Genomic DNA, 10,579 nt, shown 5'->3' with positions numbered 1-10,579 from the left:
CGTGGGGTTTTATTCCCACTAGACCTGGGGGAATCTCTGGGAAAGCATGGCTCATTGGGTGTGCTCAGCATTACGTCTGCCATTGTGTCTGCCTCCCAGAGAGATGTTGCCCAGCAGCTGGCACTCAGGATTCTGTGCAAAGCAGAGGTGGAAGGAGGAGGGGGAAAAGGGAAGGAAAAAGAGCTGAAACGGAAAGCGGGAATATCAGAGGAGCCATCCAGACGGATGGATTTCATGGTTTTCAGGGACTGGAGTTCACAATGAGATTGGCAATGGGGGTGGGGGATTTCCCCCACTCCTGTGAACATTTGTTGTCATTACTGATCTCTTTCCTGGGGTGGACCCAGATGGTGGTGGGGCCTGGGAAACCAGGAGGTCTTGCTCATCAGTATCTCTGGCACTCGTCACTGGCAGCTCGGTGTCTCAGGTCGCAGATAACAACTGTCAGATGGTCTAACTGTGAAGCAGCAAGTTTTCCTTTAAACAAGGAGGCAAGCCAAGCTCCAGAGAGGCTGAAGTCTGGACAAAACACCCAGGCCTGGAAAGAATTAAAAGTTCATGTGTAATTGAATGAACAAAGCACCTCGGGGAAATGGAAGGGGTTAAAGTGAAGTACACAGCGTCCCTGGCATCCTTGATCACACAAGCAAGAGAGTCATCATACATCTTTGGAAAGGAAAAAAACAAAAAACAAAACAAAAAAACCCAAGAACGAGGAAAGAAAAAAGTGACTGTTACCATGTGGAAACTAAAAGATGCTGCTGCCAAGGTTGGCTCAGCCAAAAAAAAATGGAGAGAAAGAGGGTTGGGAGGCAATAGGAGCAGGTAACACTCAAGACAGGCTAAGAACTGCACAGCACAGTGTTTCTCCAGGACCTCCAACTCCTTTGTGGTCTGGGAAACATTTCATCTCTCCAGGCAGGGCATTGGGTTTGATTTGGCAAGGTTTCTCTGTACACCCTCTGCTCTTTAAAAATGGAAGAAAGGGAGGGAGGGAGGGAGGGAGGGAGGGAGGGAAGGGGGAGGGAGGAAGGAAGGGAGGGGGAGGAAGGGAAAGAAGGAGGAAGAGAGAACTTAGACCATAATGAAGTATAAAGCAGCCTATCCTTAAATATTTTTTCTTTTAAACTTTTAATCTTAATTGGAAAAAATCACAGAACTCAAACCTAGCCAGCCACAATAACCTAAATAAATAAATGGTCTAGAAGATGTCCACTCCTGGACCAACATCTTCAAACAATTGCTTGCACTTCTGAACAAAGCAGCAGCATTTGGATGATCCAGAAGTGTGAAGGTGCTAGACTTGGGGGACCACATATATATCCAACATAAAGGTAAAGGAGTTGGATTCAGTTGGAGTTTCTACTAATAGCTGTTCTTATGGAAGAAATGCAGTAGTTGGAATGAGAGGTAGAATCAGCTTTGTTATTGCCCACATTCACTTTCCCCTTGAACCGGGGTTGGGTGGGATGGGGTGAGGTGGGGTGGGGTGGGGTGGAGGAGACAGCAGATCGGGAAGTCTCAGGAATGCATTCTGAAAAGTAACACACCCATGACAAGATCCCGTCTTTGACTTAGTTCTAAACTTGCCTTCAGCACACAACTTTATTTTACCAGAAGGCAGAGGCAGGAGGGGAAGGAGGAGGGGGACCTTCAGTGGGGAGTTGTCCCTCCTGGAAGGTTTTTTAACTTCACCATTTGTCATGGGTAAGAGACTCTGCCTGGTCTTTGTGAAGATGTTTAGAATTGAGCTCCCAGGCTAGACATACAGTGTGTAAACTGGGGACAAAGTACAGCCTGCTCCCAATAAGCATCAAATGGCACTGTGAGCAACAGCATCCTTGAATACAGACAGGAAAACTACGGCTCTTAGAACTTAAGTTGTTTTCCCATGTTCTCAGTGAATTAGCAATCTCTAGGTTAGCCCAGGGCTATTTAATTCCAATGCCAAAGTCATTTTCTAAAATAAAAACTCATCTTCTTGTGACCAACCAAAAAAGCTTTAGGAAGGATTTGGGAAGACACCTCAGTTGGTAAAATGTTTGCCTTGCAAACATGAGGACCTAAGATTGTGTGATCTCACCATAGGGGAGGTAGAGACTGGAGTTCATTATTCATCCATCCTAGCCTACTTGGCAAATTGAAAACCAGTAAAAGACCTTGTCTTTAAAAAAAAAATAGCTGGGCGGCAGTAGTGCATGCCTTTAATCCCAGCACTCAGGAGGCAGAGCCAGTTGGATCTCTGTGAGTTCAAGGCCAGCCTGGTCTACAGAGTGAGATCCAGGACAGGCGCCAAAACTACACACAGAAACCCTGTCTCAAACAAACAAACAACAAATCAATAAAAGGTAGGTGGTGTCTGAGGAATGACACCTGAGTACCAGTCATATATGGAAATAGAGGTGTTCTTGCACGCACACACACACACACACACATACACACACACACACACACAAATGTGCACATGTGCACACACAAAGCTTAAGCAGCAGATTTTTATTTCATGGTCATCTTTGGAGAAAATCTTCAGTTGTTGGTTGGTTGCATTTACATGCTCCTAACATGTTCACACAGAGAACAAGCATACAGAGATCCGAGGTCCTACCTGAAACACAGTCGTGTAGCTTTTGAGAGAATATATTTTAAATTTATAGTCTATGAGGGGTTGCACATTTCTCCACGTTTCTGACTGAGCTCATCTTTGTGACTTGAAAAAATTGACTCCTGACCAAGGACAGAGAAGAGTAAAAGACAGACTTCCCGTTAGTAGCAGCAAATGTGGCCTGCTATGGGCAGAGTAAATTCCTTTTCTGATTTAGTTCTTTTCAAGCCAACACAAGTATGAAAGGCTACCTCAGTAGGTCAGAGCCAAGGCAGTATTGTTGGTGGGAAATAGTCATCCACAGAGTATGATGTTGGGAGGTTGAGTCAGGCTGTGCGTGATATCACCAGGCTATCAGTCACCTCCACAATTTTCTGTCCCAAATTTTGAGGAAAAAAGAATCTTAGATGTGTTTATCCAGATAAATTAAAATGATTCAGAAAAAAAAAATCTAGAAAAAAAAGTGTTTCACTTAGTAAACATACAAATTCAATACCATTTAAAAAGAAAAGTTTGGTTTGTTTGTTTGTTTGTTTTTTGCATGTTACATACAAGGGAAAGGATGACCTCTTTGTGATTCTCAGAGCCTGTTCCTAGAAAGTTTTAGATCTGGTCAGATTCTGTCACTAAAGCAACAATCTCTGAAGTGCCACCAAGAACAATCCGTTCCCCATGCCAAAATGTCACTCCAGTCTTTGGGAGACTTTTCTTTGTGGAGGCAAATGTTCCCAGGAACTAGTACATTAATTTCATAGACCTTCCCAAATATAAAATTATCATGTTCTCTCCTTTCCAGGAAGATCCAATCTCATGGAAACATTTGATAGCATGTCAACCCTTGACCAATTCCTAGCCATAAGTGGAGAAGTAGGCTCAAGTTCCTGTCCTTCTCTGTCCTAGGCCAGTGCCTGATTCTATAACACAAGCTGGAGAGACAAAATCATGCAATTAGATGGTTTATGAATGTGCTCATGTGTGTGCAGACCAGGAGTCAGCACTGGATGTCTTTCTTTCTCTTCACTTTAGTTTTTGGGTCATGGTCTCTCATTGAACTGGAAGCTTACAGTTGGTTAGACTGGCTAGCCAGAGATCCCTTGGGATTCTCCTGCCTCTGCCTGAGATTACAGGCTAGTGCCACCATATCTAATGGGTGCTGGGGATCCCAACTAAGGCCCTCATTTTGCACAGGAAGCACTTTACCCACACAGAGCCATCCTCTGGCTCCAAGGATTACTTAAAGGGACCATTTCTTATTAAGGTCATCACAGAACCTTCATTAGATACCATAATAAATTATAAACCCTTTCCTCAGGAACAGAAAACACACACCATAATGCAGACACAGTGCCTTTGATTTGGGAGGTGTTGACAAATTTCAGAGTCCCGAGTTGAAAAGAGTTAGCGATCCTCACCTCCTGTCATCCGATAGTCAGAGGGCCAGGGAGAACTTTGCCCAAAGTCACACAGTTTGTTACTAGGCCAAGATGAGAACAGAAGAATTCACATGGTCAGGAAAAGAAATTAGACTCCCAGCGGTCAGACATTTCTGCAAATAAAACTAGGAAGATTGCTAGACTCTGGGAAAGTTTGTCTAGCTTGGCCAAACCAACTCTGTTTTTCAACAGATGAAGTAAACCAGACTCAGATTTGTTTTTCCCCTGCATCTGGGGCATGGAATCCTGAAGATTGGAAGAGATACCCTGGATGGGGATAAGAGAAGGATGTAAAATTAAGTAAAGAATTTAAATTTAGAGTAGAGAGTGCTACAGATGGTTTTTTTTTTAATGCTATTTTAAATGCACCATTGTTTCCTCCTTGCATTGTGTATGTGTGTGGGAAGGGTGGCTATGGGCAAGGTAGGACAGGAACAGGGGCTAGGATGAGGGCTATGAATGCAATGCAGGGGTAGAGCTGGGGTGTGTGTGTGTGTGTGTGTGTGTGTGTGTGTGTGTGTGTGTGTGCATTTGCATGTCTGGCAGGGAAAGCTGCATTTACCTCAATGGGGAAAACCCCTAAGAATTGAGCTTACAAGACAGCAAGACTCACTTCCGTCCTGACTTAACCACAAAAGGACTAGAGAAGGAAGCTGGACTCAAGGGTGAGAAACTGGCAAGATACAGCAGACTGGATTTGATGTATGAAACATGGAATGTTCCAGATGTTATTAATGTTCATCAGGATTTCAAAGGATATGTCTTTTTCTATTTCAGTTCCCATGACTTTCCATTACTAATGGATCTGAGTTAGAATCCCATTTGACAACTATGAATCCCTAAAGTGGTGTCATGGCTTCTCCATACCTTGAGCTGAAGGCTTATTTGGAAAACCCTTGAACTGCTTCATTGCCGGCAACAGTAGCATGACAAAGATTTAAAAGAAAAAAAAAAGGTGAGTTGGGGGTGCTACCTGGGTGCTTACAATATCTGATCTAGAAAAACTACTGAACACACAAACAAGACTGGTGACCTCTGCCTCTTGTCTTCACAGGAGAATAAGAAGTTATACCTGATGATAAATAGGAGAGAGTCCATCCAAAAGAAGGCATGTGGGAGTCTCCAATGATTTGGACCCTGGAAACATCCTCTGTAGGACATTCCCGTCATGCCTCCTCTACTTCTCTTCATTTCAGCCTTTGGGTCCTTTAGTGAAGAATCTGTCTTCTCTATTTCTGGCTGGTTATCTAACTGACTTTAGCAACTTTCCAGAAGTTGACTTCTTAAATCTGTATATTAGCTTTATACTGGGTCCAGGCAGGTATCCCCAAAACTGGCTGAGAGGAGGGCATGAAGACATTTTTTTGGTTTTTGTTTTTTGAGACAGGGTTTTTCTTGTGTAGCTTTGGAGCCTATCCTAGAACGCACTCTGTAGACCAGGCTGGACTCGAACTCACAGAGATCCACCTGCCTCTGCCTCCCGAGCGCTGGGATTAAAGGCGTGTGCCACCACACCCAGCCAAGATATATTTTAACTAAGCTGATATCAACATGACTTTAAAATAAAGCCACAGAGCAGATTCTCTGTGGTACAAATCGCCTGCCTCACCTACAGCAGCTCCTCTACAATACTGAGCATCTAAGTGTAGAGATAAAATACAGAGGAGTTGCCCTCCCTGTCTCATCTAATGCCAGAATAGAGCAATGGTTTGTTTGTTTGTTTAATAATCCTCACATTTTATCTTAGTCCTCTAGACAACCAGATATCTCCCCAACCAGAATGGGTACACCTGTCCTCCATTCTGTAGCTGGTGGCAAGTTAGCAAACTGTTGCTTATACCTAATCTTTATTGAGGTCTTCCTATTCTGGATGCCATGGTCTCCTTTGAAGTTACCCTGGCCTTCAAGGAAATCTAACCTCTACTTGAAAAGAAAAGCCTTTAACTGATTCCTACCATTTAAAATATTTTGTTCTGTAAATATTGAGGCAGCAAGCAGAAGCACCATCTTAGCTCTACCTCATTCCGAGTTACTTGACGAACTATAAAGCAGTATTTGAGTTTATACAGAAAGCTGCTTGGAAGGGTCTTTGCCAGTCAATGGCATGGAGATGCATCAAGGACTGTGAACTCCATCCAACAGTGTAGCAACTGTGGTTACTGTGGCAACAGATTCAGCATCTCCTCTAACAGTGTTTATAGCAGGAGCTGGAGAATTTCAGAAGCCCAGGGCAGGGGTGCTGCCTCACAGCCCAGTTCTCCCACTTGAGAAACATTGCGCCAGGTAGTCAGTACTGTGCTTCATAGGCTGTTAAGATGCTGTGATAGCCACTCAACCGTGCTGCTGAATCGTACAGGCATTTTGTAATTGGACTAGCACACTTACACCCCAATGAAACTTTAGTGATAAAAATATTGAACAGACTGGATTTGAAACTTCCATCCATAGGTGGCCAACCTCTGATTTGTAGACCATGGGGTGCTAAGACTGTGGGGATTCACTAATAAGATTCTCATCCAACATCCTTTATATTTTAAATATTTTGTTTTCTTTCTCACTACAAAAGTGAGATCTAATCTTTGTAAAACTTTACAGAAAAACCATACAAAATGCTATCGGACACATTCATTCTTAGTATTTTGGAACACAGTCTTCCATTTGTGTATGAGGGGTAGGCATGTGTGTATGCATGTCCATGTGTATGTGCATCTGTGTATTTTAAAGTGATGTAATGTTGTGTAATTATATATATGGAGATTTTCCAGATACCTTTATTTTCATTCAATTTCTTCATAAATTTAGGTGGATTTAGCTAATTTCTATCTTAAAAATCAGCTTTGTTATCAGGACAATGAAGAACTCCAACTATTTCATCTCTTCTCTGACTTTACAATTGGGAGACATTGGTCTTTGAGATTCAGAGCAGCTTACACTCAGAGGGAACAGAAAGGATATTGTCTAATGAACTCTAGTAACACATTCCTAGAAAACTGGGGTTCAGGTTACCTTACATGTGTGGGTGCTAGGAAACCACTTCGATATTAAACAGAGCTTCCTGTGGCCCTTATTAAATCTGTGTAATAATTCTGGGAATCCCATCATGGCTGTTCCCAGTTCAGGCCTTGAGTTGCACTGGTCACCTATCAGAGAAGAACATCAACCGTCCATTCTCAAGTGATAAGGACTCATTCTCCAACCCAGATGACTCTGGCATCCTCCTCCCCACTTTTCCCATTGTTAGCATTGGTTATTTTTCTATTTATCAGTTCCCTTATCAGACAATATTAAAAGTTCTCATTTAGAATGGCTGAGTGGAGGTGATGTGTTCAAATGCAGCTCAAACTGCGTGCAGCTTTCACATTTAACTCACTGCCGTTATGTCTTCCTAAAATAAAGCCAGAGGTTTCTATTTTGTTGCTAAAAAGAGGCAAGAGAAGCAAGAGAAGCAAGAAACTACCATAGACATGAATGGACTAAACTAGACATAAAGAACAAGACCTTGTCTCTTTTTCAACCTCAAGTGCAATCAGGTATTTGTTCTGCAAAGTCATTAATACAAGGCAGATGGAATAACGCTGAGGTGTGTGTGTGTGTGTGTGTGTGTGTGTGTGTGTGTGTGTGTGTGTTACTAGGGATCAAACTCAGGGCCTCTTGCATACTAGGTAAGCATTCTGTCACTGAACTGTAGCCTATTTCAGTGTTTTCGATATTTGAAACATAGTTTTCAAGCACCTGCAAATGAGAGGTTTAGGAGGCTACCTGTGAGAACATAAAACTTGCCAGCAAACAGTGCTCAGTGAGAAGCTGTTCAACCTCTCAAGAACCTGTGACCAGACACATACCTTGTATCAGTGAGCTCATTACAAATTCTCTTGGCTATTACTTCTCAAAGGTCTTTGTAGGCAACAGTTTACTCACTATACTTTGACTCTTTATGTGTGTTAAGGTAAGAAGACAATTCTGCTATAAATTACACCATTGATGTATTCCAACTAGGCTTTCCTTTAATTAATGCTAATTAGTGATGTTCAGATGTGATTTCAATAGGAGATAAAGTGCTATTTATTCTACAATTCCACAACAAGGGAATTGTTTTGTTTTTTTTTTTTGTTTAATATAAATGGAAGAAAGCAATATAAAATAAACATTAGCTACAACTTCAAGCATGTATTAAGTCAATTTTGTGTGCTGCTTTTAAACAATGAAAATATCAATTATCCTGTCAGGCAGCTCTCTCTAGCCTTTGTACCAAATAAGTCAGTCTTTGGAGCCTCATGGTCATAAAAAAAAACATTAATGCATTTAAAAACTTAACTTTGGATCTGTTTCCAACATGTCAGTCAGTAGCTTGAGTTAGCCCTGTCAAACAAGCTATGAAAGTGATCTTCTCTCTCAAGTTTTTAAGCAAGAATACTCAAAGGAGCAGGGAAAAGGACTTGGCTGCTTTGACATTGGCAACCCAGATAACTGTCTCCCAAAGTTCTAGATCTGTGTGTGTGGTGGTTTGAAGGAGAATGTCCCCATAGGCTCAGACCTTTGAATGCTTGGTCCTGAATGAGCGGTACTATTTGGAGAGGTTTAGGAGGTTTGGTCTTGTGGGAGAAAGTGTGTCACTGGGGGTAGGCTCTGAGGTTTAAAAGCCTCAGGACATTCCCAGTGTGCACTCTCTGTTTCCTACTTTGAGTTTAACATGTGAACGCTCACCTTGCTGCTCCATCCTCTACGTCTGCCAGCTGCCATGCTTCTTTCTCCATCATGATGGTGATGGACTTTTATCCCTCTGGAACTATAAGCACAAGCAAATTCTTCCTTCTCTTAACTTGCCTTGGTCATGTCATTTTATCCCAGCAACAGAAAAGTAACTAATACAGTGCTGTTAAGTGCAAAATTAATCCAAAATTTCCATCTGTACAGAAATCAGGATTTTCCAAACTTGCCCATCAGAAAAGCCACATGCTAAGGGGGAAAAAAAAGAGTACACATTCCTGGAGCGGTCTGGCACTCCAGGAGGTATTTCTAATAAGCAGTTCTAATGAGCAGACAAGTTTGGGCAACAAGTCCCAGTTGGAGGTTCTCACTCTGACCGCTTGCTAGCATCTCCCAGGGATCATGGAAAGCAGCCCCTGAGGGCCAGTGGACCATATTTTTAGAATTGTTCTAGTCATGGCTACTTTTTGAAATCTGCCCAGATGATATGGAGCCAGGTTTGAGAGGCATCTTTGTCTCACTTCTCAGTGTCATCTGTCTACTGGGACAAGCGATTCAGCTCCTGGGACCATAACCTCCATTTGAACAAAGGGATCTGAGTGCAGGTTCAAGGTTGACAACGGTGTCCCAGTAAAGAGCAATGAAATACACTTCTTTCCACTGAGAAGACACATTATTTTCCTCTCCACGTTTTTTTTTTATCCCTTTGGTACCACCAGCCATCAAGCAGCTAAAAATCTTTCTAGAGCTCTTTTCTTAATACACTCGGCCACTGAATATAGTCCAAGAAAGAAACCGAAAACTACCTGTCCCGATGAGCACTTACGGAAGCATGGTCTCAGTGTCAACTGCCCATACCCAACCAGTGACCCATGTCTATTCCAGGCCTCATAGTGAAGGACAATAAGAATGACGACTACGCACATCCGTGGGTTCATTTAGACAGTTTTCTTTAATTAACGATGAAGACACTACAGTTCTAAGTACCAGACAGAATTGGGGGTAAAAAGCATTGAACACAAGCATAACACTATAAAGAAAGCTTGAAAAAGTGAAACACTTCTAAAGAAAAAAAAATATAAACCTGGCCTGGTACCCATTACGTATATACATAATACGTTATACACATATATACAGTAAATGTTTTGGTAGCAACAGAGACCATGCGTCGGTCTTTTGTACACAGATGAAGTAGCACCGTCAATAGCACCACCATCTTCAGATGATAAACCAAACCACACATAGCAAATGGAAAGCTAGATGGCATTCATTTGGCCCACCCTGTAGCCAAGAGGTATAAAGAAAGTAACTACACAAGAAAGATTATTCTGGAAACTATATTCTTAGGCCAGTGGCAAAGTTCTAAAATGGACTTTAAAAAAAAAAAAATGCTAGCACTACAGATGGATATGCAAACAGACACATTTTCCTGGGTAGTGAATTTGTTCTATGATATGGCATAATGGTTAACACTGGAGAAAGAGACAGCATGAACAAAGAGAGGTTTAAACAGCAGGTGAATGGCAAAGGGACAGCACACCATCTCTTGGTGTAGACATCACAAATGCCAAGTCATTGATAAGCTAGGGAAGGGAGATAACGCCTTACCCAAGTCATACATTTTAAAATCACATTGGCTAATTATAGGCTCTTAAGAGTAGGGTCAAACACCTCCAGCACCTCTCAAGTCTCCTTCCAGCATCTATTTGATGCGCTCATCACAAGTAGCGAGTGACAGATACCCGACCCGTCAGCTGGAGCCACACTTTCTGCAGGCACACGGAGGAGACCGATGGACAGAGCTCCAGTCGGACCTTCACTCGGGACTCACCAAAGG

Source organism: Peromyscus leucopus, chromosome 13, assembly GCF_004664715.2.
Source record: "Peromyscus leucopus breed LL Stock chromosome 13, UCI_PerLeu_2.1, whole genome shotgun sequence".
NCBI lineage: Eukaryota > Metazoa > Chordata > Mammalia > Rodentia > Cricetidae > Peromyscus > Peromyscus leucopus.
Note: the sequence above shows the minus strand (reverse complement) of the source record.